The sequence below is a fragment of the Phodopus roborovskii genome, unplaced genomic scaffold, assembly GCF_943737965.1.
Source record: "Phodopus roborovskii unplaced genomic scaffold, PHOROB, whole genome shotgun sequence".
Classification (NCBI taxonomy): domain Eukaryota; kingdom Metazoa; phylum Chordata; class Mammalia; order Rodentia; family Cricetidae; genus Phodopus; species Phodopus roborovskii.
This window is the reverse complement of record NW_026126480.1, coordinates 42,908,503-42,934,167: the sequence shown is the minus strand read 5'-3', so window position 1 is coordinate 42,934,167 and position 25,665 is coordinate 42,908,503. Positions and strand designations below refer to the sequence as shown.

The 25,665-nt window shown below is 44.6% G+C and overlaps 2 protein-coding genes across 4 annotated transcripts in view; one reads left to right on the top strand and one right to left on the bottom strand.

The window, feature by feature from the left end:
• Dock1 (dedicator of cytokinesis 1) overlaps positions 1 to 25,665 on the bottom strand; it is a 484,316-nt gene that overhangs the window by 196,140 nt on the left and 262,511 nt on the right. The gene's annotated exons all lie outside the window — the stretch shown is intronic.
• Positions 21,141 to 25,665, top strand: part of Insyn2a (inhibitory synaptic factor 2A) — a 53,805-nt gene continuing 49,280 nt past the window's right edge. Inside the window, exon 1 of one of the 2 annotated variants that reach the window (XM_051193219.1) lies at positions 21,141 to 21,719. The gene's annotated coding sequence lies outside the window, so the exon portion shown is untranslated. The remainder of the gene's footprint in view (positions 21,720 to 25,665) is intronic. The other variant, XM_051193218.1, reaches the window with a different exon arrangement.

Genomic DNA, 25,665 nt, shown 5'->3' with positions numbered 1-25,665 from the left:
CCTACTCTGTCTCAACATCCACAACATAGAAGCAGGGCACAGTGAGAGCAATTGTCCAGAGAGATGAGGAAAGAAAGATCTGGGGTTATAAATGGTGCTCACAGAGTGAAGGGAAAGCCACAGAGTATAAGGTATTCTCCTAAACAGGGCCTAGGAGCTGCATCCCAATCTGAAACTGTTAGGGTGATGTTGGGGTTTCACTCAATCCAAGCACCCACTTATCTATGGGATACTCAGGGTGATTCTTTTCCTTTACAATTTTTTGTTTGTTTGTTTGTTTCCGTTTAAAGATTTTTTTATGTAGGTCTTGCTGTATAGCCCTGAATGGTCTGATATTTGCTATGTGGCTTAGGCATGCCTTGAACTTACTGCACTCCTCCTGACTCAGCTTCCAAAGTGCAGAGATTATAAACATGCTCCATTATTAGAGAGAACACAGGAGACATGCAGTCACTCTACCAACCAGGAAACTTTGGCGGACTCATAAAGGAATAATCAATTATGGCCAAACAGGTTCCATGTGAACATGACAGGAGAAATATTTTAAATCCATCAATAGCAACCAGAGAATGACTTAGACAAGACCGGGCAAAGAAGAGAAAAAGGCAGAATCCCAAACCCTATGGACCAGTCCTCCTTAAACCAATTGCTTGTGCTTAGGGGAATGTCTACTCTCAATTTAATAAACCTTGTTTGCTTTGTTTATCTTTGAATTTTGTGGAATTCTACTCAAACAGGTTGCAAGAATGGACACATGCCAATGACATCACCACACTCAGTTAAAGGCCATTAGTTCTAGTCTTTACTGATGATGTCAGTGACAAACATGTCCTTCTGTCTGGCCATTGTTGAGAAAGAAAAAAAAAAGTAAGATGAAAGGTCATGGGAGCATGAGACCACAGAACAAGGCTATGAGGAACAGTAGTGACACTGGCAGGGAGAAGGATTAAGGGGTGAGGAGTAGAGGGAACAACTGGATACGAGGAGGCACTGAAGTGTGTCAAGGATGAAGGTAAAACACAGATATTGCATTCTAGAGTACAGAGAGTAACCAGAAAAAAACAGGCAGGGACAGGGATGCAGCAGAGTGTGAGCGTAAAGAGTACACACATGAAAACAGGAGGGAAGGCAACCTATGTCTGGAGAGGAGGAGGCAGATGGACGCAGACAATGCACTTCCGCCTCTAATGTGGAGGGGAGACACGGAAACAGGCACGCTTTTGAGGTGTCAGAGAGGAACCTTGAAGTAAATGCTTCCTTATGATCAAAGTCCATGGAGAGCCCTGAGGAAAGCAACCCTTAGACGATGCCATGCTAGGATGTGAATCAGAGTAATAGGACAAAACACAGCCCTGAGGCAGCCAGAAGAATGGGCCCAGTGCTCTGAACTCACATGGTTGAAGGAGAGGAGTGACTTGTGGGAGCTGTCCTTTGATGAGCAAAAAGTTATTTGACAAGAGTCAATAAAATAAAGGCACCACAGTCCTATTCTGAGGACTGTCCCCTGCAATGTGACCTAGGCAAGCAGAACCACCAAGGGCCTCATGAAAAGTTCTGCACTTCTGGCCTCTGCCCTTCACATGCAGCAGGGTGAAGAAGCTGGGATGTTGGCGGACTCTGCATTGACTGGAATATTGTGGCTACCTCAAAAAGAAAGCAGACACAGCTTCCTGTACAGACCAATATTTTGCTAAATTAGTGATTTGACTTATGGCTTCAAAACATCTAGAAAAGTGAACACCCTTAAGTGCTATGAGGAAAGGCACAGAATTCTGGTACAAGCCTGTTCCAGGGGCAGTTAACCCAGTTGCACTGTAATGGGCCTACTACAGAAACATGACATTCTTCCCCATGTGGGAGGGGTGTTTGTCTGGTTCAGTCTCCAGCAGATTTAAGGGGAAATTTGCCCACCCAGAATCCTTAGTATACACTCATCTAGAAAGTTCCCAGGCCTCTCTTCTAGCACCAGAAGTTCCCTCTGAAGACCTCCCTATGTAGGTCTTCCTCCACGAAGCTGGTCAAGTTTATAAAAACAGGCAGGATATTTCTCCATCCAGTGAGTCATGAACAAGTATGTTAAGGCTGTTTTCAAGGGTGTTTATGTCTCTCATACTGAATTATCACTTCCGAATGAGACTGCCATTGCATACAAGCTTATTATGGCTGTGTCCTCCCTGGAGCACTTGAACACCTCCCCAAACAGGACTCTCAGAGCTCACAGGTGACTAGGTTTTGCTTTCCCTTTGGTCTCTGATGAAGCCAAGACACAGCTGCTAGTATAGCTTCTAGAAAACAATTTCAATTCATACATTCCACAGCCCGCACCCTCCCTTCACCTTAGAGTAGCAAGGATTCTATCACTCCAAATCCCAGAGAATAAACTCAGCTGCTGAAGCTAGCAGGTACTTACTGGGGGAATAACAAATCCATTAGTTCATTTTAGACAGAAGCAGAGGCCACATGGCTTGATGCCAGAGATATACACCTCTACTCAGAGCCAATCAATGAGGACTTTGGGCTGAAGGTACATTGACAAGGAAGAAAGGGTAGCCTGACTTTTAATGGGTATTTGGATGCTTCTTGCTACTGTTTTCTGGGTTCAATGTCTATTTGTTTATGTTGTAGTGAAGGTAGGTTATCACTATTCTGCAAATTTCCATCTATTATCCCAGTTGCAAATATGGATATTCCTCTTCTCTCCTTTGGCTTCATTTAAATGATCAGGGAATTAATGTTTGGGGAAGCATGTGCTAGGTCTTTTAGTGGGATTTGGGGACAAAGAGTGGCCATCGTTCAAAAAGCATTAGCGGGGCCATCTTGTCTGTGTCAGGACTGACAAACAAGGTAGACTTATGTGTTTCATCTCACTTATCTGAACGAGCTCACAGAAACTCAGGATAAACAGGGGCTAGAGCTCAGCTATGGATTTGGTTCTAACTTATCATGGCCATACTCACTGGGTCTCCACAGGAACTAGAGACTGTAGTGCTCATGGTCATACCACACAGTTCTGTACTCTGAAGTAGAGCTAGTGTGGACAACAGGCAGGGAGCAGCATGGCTGTGTTGCCCCTGCATCTACAGAAATGCCCAGCCAGGTACCATAGGGTAGGGGAAGAAAGATAAGACCCCTGGCAGGGGTGTCCTACTGAGTTTACAAGCTGGCTTCCTAGGTCCCATATCATGCAGTAACCTTCTTATGTTCATGTGGCCAGGGTGTGTCATCAAGAAGGCTTGACTGTGAAATGTGGAGAGGAGTTCTGGAGGAGAGAAATGTTGGGGAGCCTTATAGAATTGATGCGAGGGTCAATGTGCCCAGAGAGATTTGACTATGGGGATAAAGTGAGATGGCCGAGTGTGTGTGATGGATAATCTTGGTTGTCAACATGCAACCTGGGGGTTAAAGAGTTGCTTCCATCAAAAGCATGCCTGTGGAGAATTTTCTTGATTGTTAAATTAATGTAAGCAGGTCCAGAGCACAGTGGGCAGCACATCCCTAGGCAGGTAGGCTTGGGCTGTATAAAAAAAGGCAGTTGAACATGAGCCTAGGAGCAAGATCATAAGCAATGGCCCCCCACCCATGTTTTGTTTCAGTTCCTGCCCTGTATTCTCTCAATGATAAACCAGGACCCAGGAGCATAAGATGAAATACCACCCACCAAGTTGCTTTTGACCATGGTGTTTATCACAGCAACAGAATAGTAAACTACAATAGTATGCTTGAACTCTAGAGTAAGGAAGAGCAGGGTCCCAGGCTAGACCCTAAGTTAGCACCATTATGGTACCCACATACAGAAACTTCATGCATACAGTGAGAAACAGAGCACCATAAAATGATGCTGGATTAGGACAAGTAAGGGCTAGGGAGTCTTGAAGGGAATCAGGGTGACCGAAAAATATAAGCACTGCAATTCCTGTATAGAGCAGCCCCCTGGAACCTAACAAGGGCTAAGGCTTAATCCTGGGGAAAACCTTGACCTTGAGTTGATGCTATGCCTGAAGCCCGGAAATCAATAAGAGCTGGCAGATGGAAGATTCCACCATCATGGATCCCACAGCAAGCACCAGAAGCACCTCTGCCATGACCCACCCCAAGACCAGCATTTTGTTTGCTAAAGAGGACAAATAATCTCCAGCCATACTATCAACAAGCATAGAATGTGTATCACTGAAAATGTGTATCACTGAAAAGTCTATGAGACTCAGCTCACAGAAAGTGTAAAACATACAAAACAACACACTCCAACCACATACTTAGGTATACTAGAAGCAAAAGAAAGACATAGGGTAGTGAACCCCATACCTGGGGAGGCTCCACAGTACAAAGAAGGACACAGTTGAGGGAGTGAAGTACTCCTGGAACCCAACAGTGCCACGTAGGACAGTCTCAATACTTTCCAAGCCATAACTACACCCTCTGTGCTTATTTTCTTGTGTGCATGGTCTATTTTGACTTACAAATGGAAAAATTAGCAAATGGTGAAGATGAACACGAATGACCAGTAGGAATAAGGTACAAATCTCCCACACAAAGGAAAGCTTATGACCCTACATGCTGAGCACAGCCAAAGGAGTACCATTTCCCAAAGCATGTTTCCCAGTATGCTGACCATGAACACCTTCCATCCATGGGACAAAACTCCTGAGATAGCTAGGTGTGGTGGCACACACCCATAATCCTCACACCTGGGAGATGGAGACAGGAGGATCCAATCCAGAGCTGGATGCCAGTCTGGGCTACATGAGTGCACATAGGCAGAATGAATAAGGTGCAGGAGGCCAGCTGCCAAGCTGTCAACACTGTGTAGACACCTGAAAGGGTGGAGGAGGGGTGAGAGCAGGGGGCAGAAATGACTGGATGTGTTATATCCATTTGCTGTGGTATTTTTACTCATTAAAAATTATGCATTAGTGCTCAATATTTTAATTAGGGAGGAATCTTCTTTTCATGTGAAAAGAAGTGATGGTAAGAAGCTGGGAGGCATCACTGTGAGAGGCAGGAAGTCAGCATGCAAGCTAAAGAGACACTGTCCATCCTTTTTGGTGAAGAAGGATAAGGGGGTGGGATGAAATAATGTTGACCAAACATGCCAACTCTCTAAGCAACTCGAAGTCCTTCAGGAAAAAGCCTTTATCACGGAAAGGGGTAAGTGTGGATTTGGTAAATTCGTCCTTCATTGGATAATAGGCTGAAGAAGTATTCAGAACATTCCTAAAGGAGACAAGTGCTTCCGAATTGCTAAGAGTTGACGATTGCAGGTCACTGGAAAACTGGAAGGCTCTGAGGGAAAGGAAGTGAGGTGCCTGGAGTGAGAAGCATGGCCCTGTGGAGTACCTGGCTGTGGGATCAAAGGCTGCTTATGCTAAAGGAGACATGCTTCTAAAACCAGTAGGTCTTCTGCCACCAGAATAGATATTCACCCAAGCGCCTAAAAATTAATGTGTAAAAAATTAAAAAAGTAACGCAACTGTATAGTGATTTTGTATCAGTTTGCCTCTAAAAATATTTCTTTCTTTTAAGATTTGAGAGACACACTACTCTTGAAATAATTTAACTCTTTACATTACTGAATGCCATCTCACAAACAACTTCAAGGAATCAGTGAGCCAGAGTAAAATTGAGGAAATTACTCAGAGTCTTTGAAAAAACAAAACAAACAAACAAACCAACAAAAAAAAAAAAAAAAAAAAAAAAACCCTGCACACACAACAAACTTGTACAGGCACTGACAATTGCTAGTTTTAAAAGACAAGTGAGATACAACTGACTTCAGGAACTACAACAACAGAAAACTAGTTTTGAGCAGTATGGAAATACAGATGCCTCGATAGATTCCCACACGTCCTGATTCACCCACCACCACCAAGGAGACAGCATGAACTGACACACATTCCCAAATGCTAACACCCAGCTTAGCCACACAGTGCAGAGTGCAGTGTCCACAGCTTCCGTGGGAACTGAGAAGCTGACCGAAAACTGGGCTTGTTACAAGAAAGGACTGTGCCGTATATTCATACTTGTGGCAATGTGTAAGATTCAAAAATTGAGGTCTAGCATCTAATGAATTGTGTATGAGTTTCCCAACATGGAAATGGCTAGAACTCATTAGGCTAACTGTCGTAGTTGGCAGGTAAGTACGTACTTTTCTACCAGGCACACTCCTTTTAGGCAGAGATAAAATTGGATTAGCCAAAGTGCACTTAATTTTATTTACAGATTCAAATAGTAGAAGTGACATTGGATGGAAGAAGAGGCCCTTGTGTAGTGTGTCAGGACACACAGCTCACAAGGTACAGACAGGAATAGGTTTCACATACACTGAGGGACAGATGACGTAAGGAAAGAGTGAGGGTCTTCAGGCATTCACTGCACCTCAGTTAAGTATTCCAGGGGGCATTCAGGCTCCTATCTGGGGACAGATGGACAGTAGGAAGGCCCACCCTGCTACCTTTCCTCTTATTCCAAATAAGCCCATTCCTATCAGTATGTTTTTAAAAGAAAAATTATGGTATCAGGATTTTTCTTATTTGACCAATTATCTAATCCATAATTTCTACTATAGAAAAATCAATGCCATCAAAATTCAATTCTATTAAAGACTGCTAAATGTCAGATATGAATTTGACAAGAATGAAAAGCACAAAGACTGTCTATTTTCTCTCAGGGTACCCAGAGCTCAGAGGGAAAGACTTAAATCCAGACCCCAAACTCTCAAACTTGGTGGTACTTATCTGTTAGAGCAGAAGAAAAAAAAAAAAAAAAAAAAAAAAACAAAAAACAACAAAAACACTTCCAGCAGGACTTCCAGCAGGACAACCAGGTTCAGTAAGTGCCAGGAGAGGAGAATTCTCTCCAGATGCCTGCGGGCATAGACCCCAAACCCAGAACTTTCATTTGGGAAGCACTCGGGGAATGTCATGTAGATACACAAGGCACAGAAACTCTACCTACCAAGATACACTTGGGTCCCCCGCCCTTTCCTTAGTCCAGGGCCTTCCCAGCCCATCTTGGGCCTTAAAGGACAGACATCATTCCACTGGCAAGCTTTTAGAGGTCTGCTCTTCCAGCTAGTCCCTGCAAATCAGTAATACTCTAATGCACACTTACACAAAGGGGTTACATCTCCGGTGAACTGTCCTAGACAAAATAAAACAATGAAAAGGCTGCAAGACGGGTTGCAAGTAAAAGCACTTGCTGCTAAGCCTGACAATCTGAGTTCCATTCCCAGCATTCACTTGGTGGAAGGAGAGAACCAGCTACCAAAACAATTGTCCTCTGGCCCACACACTGTATGTGTGTATGTATGTCTGTATGCCCCCCTTTCATAAATATAGTAAAATCAAACATAGGATTAAAAGAAAGTAAGAGAAAAATCACATGGAACATGGATGATGTAACATTCCTTAGTCATTAGCTCACTTGTCACATATTCAGAGATGAGTGTCCCAAGCTTTAATTGTATTTTAAAGGAATTAGTAATGTCTAGAGAGGGAATTTGTATTAGGTAGTAAACTTCATGAGGCTGTACAATCTGGGGAGGTGGGGAGAGGAAGAGAGAGAAAGGGAGAGATGGGGGAGAAGGAACTTCAAAGCCGTCCTACTCTAACTTCTACCAGCCAAGGCATCAGACAGGAGGGACAACCAGGGACTTAACCTGGCCTCAGTACAGACCACAGTCATGGAGGATGGCACCTAGGAAGCAGTTTAGATGCAGGGGAAGAACCAGACAGGAGAACTGAAAATCCTAAGTCAGAAGCTACAGGGGGAAGAAACTGCCCTGCCCTGGGTCCCTATGGATAGGCATGCCCTGGTTCTCTAGGAGCTATTGCCTGACATTCAGAGAGAGAGAGCAAGCCCCCACCTGACTCTATGGTCATCAAATCGCAAAAAATTCTCAGCCACCAGTCCCTTTACAGCCCCTTAATGCCTCATGTCACATGCTAGGCTCTCCAAGGCTTCAGTGGGAGTCATTTGCAGAGCCAAGCAGGGGCCATTCTTTTCAAGCTGAGCATAGGGGCCACCTTTCATGGCACAAATGATGCCTACGGCTGGTGCTGATGGCAGCTGAATGAGGTCTTTATAGTAGTTTCCATAGGTAATGGGGCAATAACCACCAAATTTAAGACTACATAAAAAATTTCATTCTCTCAGCAAGGGAACCAAGAAACTGAGAGAAGAAATCTTTTTCTTTCTTTTTCTTCTTTTTCCCCTGATTTTGGGGAAAAAAAGGGAGAAAGAGACTGGCAATGAATCATAATGGCAATAAAGAGAGATTTATAACAGATGCTAGGGATACAACTGAGTGTGGGTTTCCCTAGCCAATGCTTAGTATCCTTGGAGGATCACAGGGACGAGAACTGTAGACTGTGCCAGGTCTGCAAAGGTGAGTGAAAATTAAAAGATGGTGTCACAGAGGCTCATAGCTGAATTTGCAAGTCCAAGGGGTCTACACATGTAGGTGGGTGCGCTACTGAAAGTTAGTGTGCACATACTTCTGAACTGCCTCCAGAATTCCTCAGATATTTGCGTTCTTCATGTAAATTCAACTGCGTCTTTGTGGGTAATGTTTACTTGTTTATTTATTTATTTAAAGCTTTTGATGTCAGTCAATGTTGTTGTTGTTTTTTACTTCTATTACTTATCTATTTTCCTAATCCATCATTTTAAAATTTGAGGGAAAGGGGGACTTGGCGATGCTCTTGCCCTTTTAGCATCTATCTCCTAGGTAGTGCTATGACACCATGGCTCAGCGCTTTGATTCTGACAATAGAGGAGAGATGGACCTTAGCTCTCATGCACATGTCATAGAAACCACCAGGCAAGGACAGGTATATGTTCTATGCTTGTTCACCTGCTCCCAGATTCCTCCACCCAGCCCCATTCCTCTGCTTAGTCTTCATTCTTGAAAGTTGTTGTTCATTGTAGAATGACTCCTGACTTTGCTTTCTTTCAGAAAAATACAAGTTAGGTGCTCCCACATGCCTCCACACATTTGGATTTTTACTCGAAAACCCCAAAGGCAAGCTTAGTCTTTAGCCTTCAGAGTCATCCTGGAAATCTGTGTGTAAGGACCATGAAACCTGCTTTCCAAGGGATCAGTCACTGGCTAGAAGAGAGAACAATGGGAAAGAATGGCCCTGGAAATCCAAACAGATTGCAGACAAGGTAAATGGCACTTGTGTTAGACACACTTGGGAAAAGCAGTGTAGGTAGGTAAGTACTCATAGCCAGGTAAACAGGAAGCCCTCACCTGAGAAGTCTGTGTGGGCAAGCCCTTAGTACTTTAGCACTCTATGGAGAGTGAGCTGATATTAATGTATGATGATGTTAAATGGCACTAATGTCAGCAATACAGAAATACTGCCATATAAATTAAGTTTATCTTATGTCCCCAGGGGACACTACAAAGCGCTAACAGATGACAGAGTGTGGAAAAATTCCAAAGTGGGGTGGGAACACTCAAAGACATCCGGGGAATTCACAGAACATCATGTCACATTTGGGGCATGTTTTGAAATGTATTGGTTGGGCAGGCATCTCAGTGGGTAAAAGCATTTGCCAAACTGTGAGGATCTGAGTTTGAATCTCCGGAACCCATGTAAGGTCAGAGCATTGCAATCTATACTTATAATTCCAATCCTTGATGGGGAAGATAGAAGATAGAGACAGGAGGATCCACAGAAGCCCATGGCACTGCTACAGAGTGTACATAGCAACAACAAACAAACTAACAAACTAAGGTGACTCTGTTGCAAACAAGGCAGAAGGTCAGGACTGACACCCAATGCTCTCTAGTCTCTACATTCCAGTTCTGGAAGAGGCACACCTGCACTCATAAATGAACACACACACACACACACACACACACACACACACACACACACACACACACACTAATGCAAGGCCAGGGGATCTCAGCCTTCTGAAATAAAATTCATGTCTGCAGTAGTAAATATGATATTAAAAAGCACATTTGATTGATTATTGATTCTTACTCTAGTGAAGAAAATAGGAAGCCTGTGCTTAAAATTGTTTATATGGTTACAAGAAACAATTATAGAAACTTAACTATTTATCTCAATTGTTTGGAAACTACTAAAACAAAAAAAATCCATATATCATATCCATCATCATAACGGCTCCCATATTAAAAGCCTACAGCCAAGACAGTACATTTGGCTGGGTGAAACATTTAAATAAATCAGCTAGAGATGAAAAGCCAATATTAACAGTATTGTTTAGTGTTCTGGAGGAGCAAAGAGCCTCAGCACACACAGATCTCCTTAAAGAGATGGCTGCACTTTGTCTCCAAAAGGCATACCATTTGCCAGCCAGAAAGCACAACTCTCTTGGTTCTCACTGAAAAAGATTTCTGGGGCTGGAAAAGTGGCTCAGTGGTCACACTTACTGTTTTTGCAGAGGACCAGGGTTCAGTTCTCAGCACTCACATCAGGCAGGGGATCTGATGGCCTCTTCTGGCCTCCAAATGTACAGGGTACATATAAACTTATAGAATCTCAATCCCCCCCCCTCCTAACACACACACAAAATAAATATTTCAAAAAAGAACTCTTCCTTTTGTAGTTGTTGCTTTGTTTTGTTTTCCCTAAGAACCTGAGTCTTAAGGTATGAAAATGTAATTTCTTATCAAAATACTAACAGATGAATGTCTCCATGAACACACACACACACACACACACACACACACACACACACACACACACCTGACATCAGAAACAATCCTTGATTAAAATAAACTGCTCTACTGCCCAAATACAAAATAAGTTGGGTTTAGTCTAGAATGCACTGCAAGAGAAGCAAACAAGGGAAAACATCATAGTCTCCTAGGATGAAAAAAAAAAAAATCCTTTAAGTAATTCTTAAAATTCTGGCCCATACATGGTACCAGAAATGGGTCAAACAATTCATGCTACAAATGTGGTTGGGAGCTTAAGAAGCATGTGTCTATGTACTAAATCTGGCCTCTTTTTCTGGTTCTACAGATATTTTTCAAAAGGACTTCTCTCTCTCTCTCTCTCTCTCTCTCTCTCTCTCTCTCTCTCTGTGTGTGTGTGTGTGTGTGTGTGTGTGTGTATGTATGTATTCCTACATACAAGCCTGTACATATGTGTGCAGGATCCCTTGGAGCTAGAGTTACAGAGGTTGTGAATTGCCTAGTGTGAGGGCTGGGAACTGAACTTGGGTCTTCAAGAGAATCAGTACTCTTAACCAATGAGCCATCACACAACTCTTTTTCTTTTCTTTTCTTCTTCTTTTAACTTAGTTCTTTCTTTTATTCTCTTGAGACAGAATCTCTCTATGTAGACATGGCTATCCTGAAGCTCACTATGTAAACCAGGCTGGCTTGGAACTCATAGAGATTTTCCTATCTCCTGAGTTCTGGGATTAAGGACATATGCCACCACACCCAGCTTCCCAGCTTTTTCATTTGTTTTATTTTTAAAACATGTTTTCTATATCTGTTTTGCTTCATCAGCCCAGACAGGTTTTCATAACAGAGATGTTACAGCCCATAAAGTCTTAGGATATGTAATTAACATTTTAGGGAAAAGTTCAAAACACCTTTTACAAAGGATACTTTTGAGCAATGCTTAGGGAATGCTCACACTCATTTAAAAATATATGAGAAACGCCCAAGTCTTTAGTATGTGCAAGGATACAAGATGCTCTCTTTCCCAGGGGAAAATAAGTCACAGTATTTTCAAATCTTCTAAAAGCACCACTGGTTCACTGGGGATCATCTGTGTTCCTCTGGTAGAACTGGACTGAAAACATGGCCAGTTACAGCTATGCTTTGCCTGGCTACAGGTGAATTACTTTATGTGCTATTTCTGTAGGTGATTCTGAGTCTCTTCTGCTCCCTGTGAATCATTTCTAGACTTTTTTTTTTTTTTTTTTTTTTTTTTTTTTTTTTGTGCACTGATCCACCTGAGCTTGTTTCGCCAACTGGTGTCTGCTGCTGGTAACCTTTAACCTAGTCTTACAACTAAGGAGAACTAAAGTGCTGACCTCAGAGATTACCAGAAGAATACAGTGCCAAGAACAAAGTAGTGCATATAGGAATAACATAAGGAAGGCTTGGGGATAAGGAAGGTGTAGCTCTTATTTTCCCAAATGAGGCCCAGACACTGATAACAATGAATGAGTGGAGGAGTGATGCCTCCCAAACTTGCCTATACTTCTCTGAGAATAGGACGCTAGATTCCCAAACTTGCAATTTATTCAAAAGCCATTACTAGATCCTGTAGGTACCATGTATTAACAAGCTCCAACTTTGCAAAACATTGGAAAGAAGTGCAGACAAGGAACCTTCTCTGTGTTAAGCAACCTGTTTTTCAGTTTTCAGGCAACATTACCAGTCCCTGACACTTCCTCTAGAACCATGTGTTTTACCGGTATACCCAGGCTTTCCACACTGGGAAACCAGAATGTCATTACAGAGTTCATATCCACAAACTGCACAATAGTATTTTTTTCCAAATCTCACAACAATTAAAGTTTGTTTACAATTTTGTGTTGAGTAGCATTAATGGCTACCCTGAGCTAAAATCTGCTGCTATGCATTCAGGCTGGACGCATCTGGTTAACCTCTGCCGCTCACTCAACCAGATGAGGTGCTGAACCAACACTCAGCACAGCCAAACTCAGTTCCCATCTGTTCACCCAACATCCTTATATCAAACTGAAGTAAGGCCATTTGCCTATAGCAAGGATGGGGGCACATGGAAGCCACACGCTTGAACCCTGGAGCTTAACCAGGCAGTTCGAGCCCCATTCTTCTATCCATGCTGGAGTCAGCAGCAGAGAAAGTTCCAGAAGCCAAAACTCTTCATTAACACCCAGGGACCAAAAAGGAAAGAGGCAGCAACATGAATCTGCAAGTGAAGGAGTTTGCGTTTTCACTATTTCCACAGTGTGAATGAGTCACAAGTCTTATTTTAAGGGATTTGGAAGCATTGCCAACAATTTCATGTGACAATATTTACTCCACTGGGAAGGGGAGGGAAAGGTGTCATTAAAATTAATTATTTCATTTCATACTTGGGTGCAGGGAGCAAAGTAATTTCAATAAACTTTGATCTTTTACTAAAACTTCAGGGCCTAACATTATAGCCAAAGATATCTAATAAAACAGTGACCGTATGTTTTCTTTGGCTCATTGAGTGTAACCAGATAATCCACATTCAAAAGAGTGGAGAGACCTGAGCTGGGTACTGTCCCTAAGATTTCATCACTTACAAACAGGGGGGCTGAGGGAGCCCCCAGTGGCCACTGAGAACAACATCCACTTCAGTCTCCTGACTCACTCCTCTCCCTTCCCCACTTATTTATAATCTGCATAACCTTAAGAAACTATTTTCAGTAGCCAGTAAATTCTAAAACAAAATTTACGGATTCACGTCCAAAACAATTTCAGAATGATTTTGGATTTCCGGCTATCTTTAAAGTGAGCAAGAGGCTGTATATAAATTCATGCACACTCGTATGAATGCACACACACACACACACACACACACACACACACCTATGTACATGTGTATATCATACACTCTAAAGCACACTGACTTTCAGGTTTTTTGTTTTTTTTGTTTTTTTTTGTTTAAACTACTTAAATCCTTAATGGATGACAAAAGAAAAGGGCTCTATCACCTGGAAAAAAAAAAAAAAAAAAAAAAAAAAAAAGCCCAAGAACCTCAGGACCCTTCTAGATGTACAGAGGTTTGGAGAACACCAAAATTTCTTTGCAGCAGAGGGCTGTGACAGCTGTGACAAAGGGGATCAGAATCATATTTTAACTATACATACTTCAAATTATTGACACTAGCTATTTACACATGAAGAATGGTAGGAACCATTTACAAACACATTCCCAGGCTAGTCTTTGAACCCTGGAAGTAAAATTGCACATCAAATGTGTTCATAGAAATGTTTGATTGCTACTTTAGCTTAAAGGTGCACTTTAACTAGCAGAAGAGCACTGACAAGTAAGGGCTCAAGATATGACTGTAGTAATGACCTGCTCATCTAATTCCCAAGAGCTCATAATAAGTTAAAAAAAAGTGTTTAGGAACAAAATGGAACTGAAAATCTGTGTGTGGATTTAGAGATCACCAAATATAAAAGTAGATATTTCCAAAAACATTCCTACTGTTTTAAATGGACTTTGCCACTTAAAAACAAAAGCCTTGTCTTCCCACGCTCTGGAGCCACACTCCTTAGTAAACACAACATCCAAAGTCAGGTAATCAAGACCTAGATCCCAATTAGCAAAATAATTTATTACATTGAGTATAAAAATGTCAAGGGTGTGTCATTAGAATTATATGCACAGCAAGCTTCTGCAGGAGGAGGAAGAAGAAGAGGAGGAGAAGGAGAAAGGAGCAGCAGGAGGAGGTGCTGTCCAAATTAGCTGCGGCTCGGGATAAAAGCAAGCAGGGATTCTGCATCATCAGTAACAGCCACAATAATATGACTTGATTCCACAGGCACTGAAAAGTTTTGAAGAAGGACTCTGTGGTATATGCAGACCACGTATGTTGTGATGGATCATTTTAATAACTGTCGTTCAGCGAAGACAATGCATGCTCATGCCACCAAAACCATATGGGTGAAGCAGAGTGCTACCCAATGCAAAAAGCATCTGGGTCTGCTGCTGTTTCCATGCCTGGTTTCATTCTAAAATGCAAATGACAAGTACAGAGAGGGGAGGATGACCAGCTAAGGAGGTAAGAGAAAACCTGGCCAGATTTTACCAGCTTGCAGCAGAGAGCTCAGCAGAGGCAAAAGACTTGTCTGAGAGTACTGAGCTGTTCCCATGAGGGCCTGGAGCAGTGCAGTTCGCTAGAGTCAAAGGTTTCTGGTATTACTTTAGGGCAGGTAAAAACCTCAACGAGGATTACAAGGGATGCAGACATTCCTAGGCCCTGAAAGATGTGCAGCCCAAGTCAAGCTACACTAACTTACCGTGTATTTTCTACAGCAATGTCAAGGGCAGATAAAAATAAGGAATTGAGCAAAGCGGTTTGGCAATGTGCAAGACCTGCATCTGAGTCCAGGCTCCAGCACTTCCTAGCAGTGTGACCTTGGAGAAATTACTTGCCTTTTCTGATTCACATCTGTAAAAAACTTTGCCCCTATCTATCTCACAGCCTTCTTTCTCATGGTACTTCTCATGAAGTAGCAGGGCACAGGATGCTGCAAACTTACAACCAGAGCAGAACTTCATAAACATCTAGTGTGAAGAGCCCAAAGAAGCAAACAAGAGGGTACAAGAGACTTCCATAGTTTTCTACCCTTCCTCCTACCCCATGCTGCATGCCCGGGAAGGCTAAGGACAAACAAGGACAAACCAGGAAACCCCTATGCTAGATGCTGGAAGACAAGTGCCACCCTGCCCTACTCTGACCTCCTTGAATGCCCCAAGCTGCCACCCGGCCTCTGTCTAAGGACAGAAATCAGAAGGGGGAGCAGAAGACAGTATTACACAGAGTGGACTGGAAGACACACGCTGAAATTTGAGAGCAATTTTTATCCCTTTTTGACCCAGTTCCGATTAAAGGTGTCATCATTGGCCTGGGCGGATGAACTGCTTTATAGAAGCTGAGCTTTAGCAGGCTCAGAGAGATGGCAGTGACAGCAGTCAGTAGTGGCAAACACTGAGAATGGTTCTGTATCCAGCCACCTCTGTAGCAAATGGCTTGTTCCTCAGATTTGACAAGGATGGTGAGAAAGTCCTGTTGCTATCATAGACTAAAGTCAGCTAAATAGCAATTACTTGTTTCATTGGTGACTTCTGGGCATGGAGGGGAGGGAAATAGGGTGGTCAACCTAGGAGATGAAGACCCCGGTAATTTTGTTGTTTTGAGACAGGGTCTCACACTGTAGCCCCATGTGCCTTGAACTCCTGCCTTGGCCTCCAGATAGCTGGAATTACAGTCAGGAACCACCATGGCCAGCTGCCTGTGGGTTTGACGAGAACCCAGCACATGTAAGTTTGGGGAAGTGCCAGAAGTCCATGCCCATTCCATCCTTCCTCAGCAAGCACAGCTGCTGCAGTTGTTAAAGGGAGGCTAGAGCCACTAACATCCTCTTTAAAAGGAAAAACATCTCATTTCCTTTAGAAAGTTCTATTTGCAGTGATTAGTTTAGAAAACCTGGGATTTTAACCAGTCTTCAAGATGTTCAGCTTTTCCCAAACTAATTAAATTAGCAGCCAGTAAAGCCTCCCTAGTCTCTCATCCTGGAGGGAAAAGATGGGAAAGAAGCATCTGAAGGGTCTACAAGCACCTCTCCTCCAAGAGGGTAAGATTTATTAACCAGGACAATAGGCGATTATGGGTAGAGAGCTTGACACCGATGGAAACCCAAGCAAGATACAAGTCCAGAGGGCAGAAGGTGGATGACAAATGAAATGATTGAAAGGGCATCTCTCTCATCTCCAGAGCTAAGAGGAGGCCTGGCTGTGATGCCTTTTGAGCATTTTGCCTTCTTGTTCTTGAAAGAGAAAGCAGAGTTTGAATGTGTCACTGCTCCCACCCAATGGGGCTCATCAGTTCTTTGCACAAGTGCATTGTGGGTTGACCATGTATGCAGCTGCCACCTCTGAACTGGAGGGGGGTAAACTGCTCATGGCAGGCAGTCCCACCTTGAGTCACTTGAGAACATTAAAAGTAGGAAGTGGGAAAATCATTCTCAAGTGAGCTCTGTCACAGGGGCATCTGAGAGTCAGGAGGGCTGGGGTTCAGTGGCAGCTTCCCGCAGAACTTTCTCACCTGCAGCTAAGCATGCAGGGAGGCTGCAGAGCCCTTCCTCTCCCTTTCCCTTTGGCTTCAGTGATGAAAGTTCATCTCATTGGTGAATAAGCCCCTTCATTTAAAGAGATGTATTATAAGACATAGTGAGGATGCAGTGAAAACATTCAGACAAAATACAGCGTGAGACGAAAGGACACCTGGTTTACATACATAAATGAATGTGCAAGGAGTTGCCCAGGCTCTGAGTCATTAGCCTTCAAAGGTAGCCACCAGCTTCATACCAAACACCCAAACCATCTTCTTTGGACTCTACTTGAGTGAATCCTGTGGTATATATTCTTTTTCTGTCTTTTCTTTTTAAAAAAGCATGTGGGCAGTTTGCCTGCATATACATGTGTGTACCATGTGTATGCAGTGCTCCCGGAGACCAGAAGAGGGCATCAGAGTCCCTAGGACTGGAGTTACAGACAACTATGAGACATGGGTGCTGGGAATCAATCCCAGATCCTTTGTAAGAGAAGCTGGGCTCTTAATCACTGCTGTCTCTCCAGCCAATTAGTGATATTCACTCTTGGTCTGCATGATGTTTTTGAAAGTCTTCCGGTCTCAGAAGGTAGTAATTGTGTAGTGGTTGTTCCTAGATAATTCACAGTTTTGACAAGACCAAGAAAATGTCACCCAACTCACTATTTGATAGATATGTAAGTTACTTTCATTTTGGAATTAAAACTCCTCAGAAAATACCGGAAAACACAAACACACACATACACACTGCATTTTATCATACTATCGACTTTGTTTTGTTTTTGAGACAGGGTCTTTGGTAGTCCAGGCTTGCTTCCAATTTGCTATATAACCAAGGATGGATCACCTTGAACTTTTAATCCTTCTGCCTCCACCTCTCAAGCACTCAGTTTGCATGTGTACACCACAATGTCTGGTTTTTGCAGGTTGAGGGTAGAACCCAGGACTGCAGGCTAGGCAAGTCCTCTAACAACCAAGCTATATCTTCTGACCAATTAACTGGTTTGGAATTCAAGATGTGCATACTTTCAGGAAGTCAAAGAACAGGCTCTATTTGGGTTAGATAGCATGAATTTCCTTGTAGGTTTATTCTCTGGATGCCTCTGCCTGTGGGAAATCTCTTTTAAAATGGCTATTTTCTCCATTGCAAGACTACCTTTTGTAGCGAAATTCTGAAGCAAAATCTAAGAAACCAATTTATACCTAATTGATTCCTAAAATGAGTCCACTCTCTTTTTCTGCGGAAGCTGAACATAAGGGCTCATTATAAACCCTTAATATATACATCTGTTCTGTCCATGCAAAGACAATGATGCAAAGAGTATCTGCAGGCAGCAAGAAGGTCAGAAGTCCTTCCCCGCAGACAGCCCCTTATACAAGGCTTGCTGCAAGGATCTGAGCATGATGGTTCAGCAACCTTACTCACACGGAATAAATTCATCCCTAACCTAGTGTCCAGTGAAACACATCCTTATTAGTATCTCAATTTGTGATGGTGTACTTAGCGATGCAATAAGTAAATAGGTTCATGCATTAAAAAAAGGATGTGTACTAGTGGCTTGCTTATTACTGAGATGGAATTCATGACAAGAGCAACCCAAAGAGGAAGGATTTGTTTGCACATGGTCTAGAGGAACAGTCCATTATGTTGGGAAAGGCTGGGTAGTAGATGTGTAGGCCTGACACTTCTCAAACCTCTAGTAGGGGATAGGGAGAGAAATACAGCTAGAAACCTCAAGGACTACCCTCATACCCATACTCCTGCAAGCTATTTCCTCCAAATAAGTTCCACCTGCCATAGGGCCTACAATTTCTCCAAACATCATCATCAGCTCTGGACCAAATGAGCCTATGGAGAGCCATCTTATAACTAAACCAGGATAACAGTAGACTTAGCAATGCTTGAAGTTACTGACCAGCTGAACTCAGAGTACCTGTGGTTCAAATGAAATGACATCCTCACATCAGTGAGATTTCTAACCTGCCAGGCACAACATCTCATCTTTTCCTCCTCTAGGTATCACTGCGGTGATCATCACTGACACTGTTTTAATGGATACCTTATATCGAGCTCACAGTAATCACTTGCAGCTGAACACTGACCTTCTCCACATGCCTTGCTATCTGAATTTCTTCATGAACCCCAAACCTTTAGTTTTTCATTTTTACTGGTGCCATTCCCACATTGCTTGGCAGCTTTACAGTGACATAATTAAGAAAAGAAAGTAGATTTTAATTTTATGGATTTACAATAAGATTTACAGAAAGTTTCCAACAATTGACAGAATTCCCAAAGGCCAGAGTTATAAGGCAGGAATCCTTGCCATCTGCTGTAACACAGCCCCAAGTCCTACACTCACCCTCCTGCTCTCTATCTGGGCAGCAGGGTCTATTCGGGGTGCAGGCTTAGTAAGGGCTACTATTGCTGTGATCAAAGGCAACTTGGGGAAGGAAAGGGTCTATTCCCCTCATAGAACTAACTGTTCTTCATCAAAAGCTGTGAGGGCAGGAACCTAAGCAGGGCAGGAACCTGGAGGCAGGACCTGATGCAGAGACCGTGGAGGGGTGCTGCTTGCTGGCCTGCACCTCATGGCTTGTTCAGCCTGCTTTCTTAACAGAAACTAGAACCAGGAGCCCAAGGGCGGTACCACCCATAATGGGCTGGGTGGTCCTGCATCAATTGCTAATTTAAAAAACGCCTTACAGCTGATCTTACATAGCCAGTTTCTCAACTGAGGTTCCTTCCTTTCTGAAAACTCCAGCTTGTGTCAAGTTGACATAAAACCAGCCAGATCCCAAACAGCCTCCTGGGACAGAGAAGTAAAGGGCCTGTCAATCAGGCGAGAATTAGGAGAAATCTAGGTGCCAAGGGACATTTTTAAAGAGTAAGAAGGACAGTTTAGATTCCTCAGGTTTGGCATACCCTCACTAACCACCAGGAACAGGTAGATATCAGGGAAGACTCTGAGCCTGCAGCTAGGTGCCCATCAACCTAGATACTCCAGTATAGCTGGGGTAAGCACCCAGCTGCAGACTCAAGATCCATCCTGCTGTCTAGTTGGGCCTGGTGGTACATTCTAGTGAAACCTCTTAACCAGGATCATGGGTCTGTATCCCAAGGGCAACTGAGAGAGACATGGGAAGGTGAAATATTTTAGAATACTTAGAATACTTTCCTTCTGGAACATGTGGTGCATAATCCTACATAGACAACACAGCATCTCTCAGAAAGCCCTTTAAAAGAGCTGAGACTAAATATAAAGCAGGGAGCTAGGCTCTATCAGGACACTGCATGAGGATAGAGCAATGGAGAGCCCTGGAGTACTAAGATGGGATAAAGGACTATATAGAAACAAGCAGAAGCCTATCTCCTATCTGGCAAGGTGTGTGTGTGGGGGGGGGGGAGAGCATTTCCCATCTAAACTCCCAATTCAATGGCCAAAGTTTACCATCATTCTCTGCCCTTTTTTTGTCAACAGTGGGGATACTCTTGGAGGCCTGCATCTGGGATTACTCAGTGCCAGGGCCTGCCACTCAGCCCTGCTAGGCATCAGGGAGCATGCAGCTGAAACCAAGACCAGATAACTCTGGTGGAGTAGGAGTAAGTGATGGGAGTTGCTCTTTGTTCCTGAGAAATCCCTTCCTGAAGTGAAGTTAACTTTGATCAAAACAAACACAACTTCCACCTCCTCAACCTGCTTCTGTAGAGGGAGAAAGACAGGGGGAGTAGGAGGTCCAAATAAGGGGCAGTAGAAATGTCCCCAAATTGTCAGCATGCAAAAGACCTGACAGGCAGGCAGGCACTCTACTTTGTTCCTAGGCCATTAAGCAGTAAGCAGGTTTGCCTTCCAATTCTTATTTGAAGGGCATTTGATCACAGACATAGAAATACAGAAGGGTGACCCTAACTCCCAATCTCTCCAAAGATGGATCTGCAGGTGAGGGGGCAGACGCCTTGCCCCAATGCCTACTTCCCCCTATGGCATTAATCACCCAGTAGGGGTAGGTGGGTTGACACCTCAGGAAGTCATAAAGGGTCTTCTGAAGACAGCCTGCTCCTGAGGGAGAAAGCAAGGGCCCCATGCCTGCATTTGGCTCCCGGGTAGACTCAACAAGTTCCAGGGACCACGCAGCGCCGCCTGCAGCCCAGAAACCCCAGGATGTGGCAGTGGAGCTCTGCGCGAAGGCAGCAGCCAGAGGCTGCTTCCAGCACCTCCTCCTTCTCCTCCTCCTGCCCGCGATCCGGCTCTGGCTGGAGGGGCTCCTCTACGCGCCGGGCCCCCGCCCCACGCACGCGGCCCGGCCCGCCCCCGCCCCACCCCCGCCCCACGGGCCCTGGGGCTCCGCCCGCCTCGGTGGCAGGCGAGCGCACAGGCGGCTGGCGCGCAGCTCCGGGCGCCCTCTCTTCAGTCCTCTGGCCGCCCGGCTCCACAGAGTGGCCGGGACCGGAGCGGCGGCCAGGACTCCCTTCCCGCTCCCTCCCCCTCTCCGCCCCCTCCTCCCGGCCCGACTCCCGGATCTTGCCGGAGACAATTGCAGTAAATGAGGACATCTGAGGAGCACGGAGCCGGGTGGCTGTGGCTGGCTCCGCCGCGCCGCGATCGGGCGAGCGCGCGGGCGTCCCCGGAGCCGGCCGAGCCACTGCCTCCCCGCGCGCGTCGCTGAGCAGGAGCCTGAGGGACTCGAGCTGCGGAGCGGGGGCTGGCCGGGCCGGGCCCGTGGCAGTGGAGGGGGCGGGCGGCGGGCACGCAGCTGGCCAAGTCCCCGGAGCCGAGCCTCCTACGGCGCGAGCCCGACGATCCTTGCCGTGGATGCTCTGCCCCGAGTGCTCCGTGCCGCGCCAGGCTTGCCAGGGTCCGCGGCAAGACATGCCAGAGCCAGGCGCTGCACCGACCTCCACTTATCAGTAAGCAGCCAAAGGTAAGCAGAGCTCAACATGCCCTCCTCCCGCGCCCCGGAGCCCACTGTACTCGACCATGGGCAGATGGGCACAGACCCTGGCTCGTGCGCACGCACTCACTCCTAAACCGGTTTCGCCTGGGTCCGGGACAGGCGGCTATAGCCCAGTGCAGACCGGTGGCAGTCAGGGGCGGGGGGTTGGGGGGCGAGGTTATGCAACTGCATCTGGCAGGACCTGGTTGCCCAGGGGCATCTGGCAACTTTGGCGACAGCCTGGGAGGAGCGGGAATGTGATGTCTGTTCCAGACAAACGCCACAGCCCTGTGAGCACAGGGCATCCTTGGCCAGGCAGAACTGGGCTGGAGGGGGGTGAGGGGCTCTGGGGACGACCATCTTTCTGGAACATTCGAGGTTTTGAAAGTATTATCCAAACTAAAGCGAACTGCCAAGTACAGTATAGCTGATTAACTTCAGGGAGATGGGGGGAGGCGGGGGGATAACTGAGCAGAGGGGCCCTGCCGCCTGCTGTTGAGCAGACAGAAGCAGGAGCTAAGGCAAAAATGCCCACGTGAAATGTTGGTTTTTCTGTCTTGCTTACTGGTATTGACACCTTCTTCGGGCTGCAGGCTGGGGTCTGCACCCGCTGAGCTTCTGCGTGCCAGGCATCCCATGTCTGACCTGCACAAGCGTGGGAAATCAACCTATGCTGCAGAACCTAGGGAGCTAGCGAGGGCAGGAGAGAGGAGGGAACATGGGCCAGCCCCAAGCAGGGGCAGAGACTAGAGCCCAAAGTCAAGAACAAGACTCTGCATCTTGCTTGTTCATGCTCAGGGTTCCAAGCTAGCATTTCCACTGCTTGAAAAAAGAGCCTCTCCCTGTGACCTGAACATTCTACTACCCTGAAAATATGCCACAAGGAGATGGAGCCAGTGATAAAGGGATGCCAGAAGTGGGGGAGGAGAGGTGCCCCTGGAGTAAATAACAGAGAAAATGGGTGCTTTTTACTCTCTGCAGACCAGGACTCAGGTCCCCTCCCCTCTCTTGGTGCTGGTCTGGGGCTGGGGGACTGGCTGACCTTCTGGGATTATGAGCTAGAAGCAGTTACAGAAGCAGTTTAATTTGACCTTGTCTGCATGGGCTCTGAAATTCTGCCGAAGCATTCCGAGGTGAAACTGGCAAGAGTGGGAAGGAACTTTGGGCAAGCCCTGCCTTGGCTAAGAACCTACGAGATCATTTCAGAGCACCAGGGCAAGCGCTAGTACAGGGTTGAGGTCATCAGCCTGAAGGTTTTCTCTTGGAAAATGACTTGATAGGGGTTTACTTATTCACAACCTGACCAGGGCACTGTCAAGGTTACAGGGCTAGGGACTTGATTAAAAATGCCACTCTAAGGATAAAACCTAGTTCAGCACCCATGAGTAGTTCATAAGTAAAAAGGTTAGTGCCTTATGAAGCTGATGGTAAAACCTGGACAGACAGTAATCATTTCACTCCGCAGAGGCGGAATATGCTGGGGTTTACTATTCATGGTGTGCTATTTCTTACATTCACATCCTGTTGAATGTTACTTTTCAAAGTTCATATTTATCTTTGCAATTTTCTTTTGCAAGCAAGATTAGCAAATGTGCACAAAACAGCTCAAAGGAAAATTTGCAAGTTCTGCCATTTGCATGCCTTACCAGATATTAATAATTTACTGTCTGTGTTTACTACTTACATGAGATGGGTTTATCAGATTGAATTTGGTAGGGTTGGGAGTCTAGCATGGCTGTAACATCATATGATTTGGCATAAATTATGTGAGCTATAGAGAGTTTTGTTTTCTTCATTAAATCCATCTTTTCCTTTAAAAGGTAGAGTGATTCAATTTATTTATTTTTTTAATCTGATGCAAAGACTCATCTTTAAAGACAGGATGTCCTTGAAAAGCAAAGAATGTCTTAAAATGACAACAGTTGCCATGACTCTGTTTTATTGTCGTGATTAAGACACTGGGGTTTTGGCATAAATCAGGTCCATTATCCCATTGAGAAACATAACTAGTGGTTAAGAAGCAGGCTAATAAGGCAAACACTAGAAAGCTCCATGAGAGCCTTCAGGAGGCTCTATGAAAATCTGGTCATCGTATTACCTCAGTTTATCCCAGAGCTCCTCAGCTGACACTGTTATTTTTTGCCTTGTGAAAGAAAAGACAATTTTAAGAACTATATAAACAAATGAAAGGCCTGTGCATAATAGCCCCCAATCTCCAAGGAAGACCCCTGCACAGTAGAGTTCACACAAAATAAAGAGGCTGAGACACGCCAGGCTACCCCAGTGAGAGGCCAGGTATACATTGCTAGATATTTGTATCCTCTCATTTTCTCTATTGCTCTGCCATCTAACTGAGAGGGACAGCCACTGGACTCCCTTATAGAAGGAGATCACTTATATTGGGGCCAGGCTGCTTCTCAGACAATAATGTTCAGAAATGATCAGAGGCATAGGACAATGCAGCAATTCTGAGGACAGGCCTTGCCGAAGAAGGGCAGTAAGCAGGTCACCAAAGTCTTTAATACTAACACTCTAGACCAACCCATCAGACACCTAAGCAAATGCATGCCAGAGACGCTGTTGACAGATCATCTGGGGCACCACACCAATTATACAGAATGGAAGTGGCTCACATCCTCCTGGGAATGAAAGGCCACAAGGACTTCCAGACAAAAGAAGGACTATTTTCCATAGAACCTTGGTAAATGCGACAGCCGAGTTCATCACCCTACCCATTGTAATTCCAGAGACCTGCATTCTCCAGCCCGAAATTAGCTGACATAATTTATGATGTGGAACCTTCATGTTTGATTTTAATATTTCATAACATTATGGAGTGGCTTCAGTATTTAAAGGCAAAGTTTAATATGATTGATACGACATGACAACACACCTATCTCCAAGATGTTCAGAGAAGCCTTTATCCAAACTTAAATTAATCTATATTTATGTAAATACAGTAAAACATCATGACCTTTAATCAGTTCACTTAAAAAAATGTTTGCTTTATGCATTGAGGACAGAATACAGATTTGTACAAGTTACAGTGGCCCTGGAAAATCCACATAAGCAAGTTGTTCAGCAACTTGTTCGTATGACATCACATATTAAACAGTACAGGATACAAGGTTTAGGTTTGAACCTTTCAACCATGTCTAAGGATGTAACTGTTTTATTCCCTGAGAAGGCACAGAAGGCATGGATGGAGGTGTCTCCAGGCAACCAGCATCCTGGCCTCAGATTAAGAAACACCAGAACTTCAGAGACATCTCCTGGTCGCTCAGTCACCTGGGTCCTTTGTCATCAGGCTATTGGGCTTGAACTGGAGACTCAGTTCAAGCTGGGCATGAGAGAAACATGAACTTGGATATGGAGAAAGTAGAAATAGGAGACAAGAAAGAGTTGAGTTTCTCAATTACTCTGTAAACCTTTTGGATAGTATACCACTTCATGGGGATTTGGTAAGAATTCTCTTCAAAGTAATCATTTGGATATTGCTTTTGTAGAGTATGGAGCTGATGATTTAAAGTACTGCATATTCATAGGTGGGTCCACAGTGGCCACATCATTCCTGGGATTGGGAAGTCTAAGAAAGAAAAGGCTAGAGAGAGGCTGATCCATCCGTGCAGAGTGTATAGTCACAGAAATTCCCCTACTTTAACAAATGAAGAAACAACAACAACAACAAAATAGTAATCCTAACAGCATGTCAAAATGTTCCTTAAAGTTTTTATTGGAGTTACTATGGGAAATTCCAGCTCAGTCTTTGGTAATCTAGCCTAGGGCATGAAATGAAAACAGTCAACTACAGACTAAGAGGGGTGAGAGAGAAAGCTGCTGTGAGATGCTGAAAACATAGCAGGCAGCTTTGCAAATGAAAGGTGATTTCTCTCCACTTCAGTGACCCAGAGAAAAGAGGGCAGGCTGATGCTGT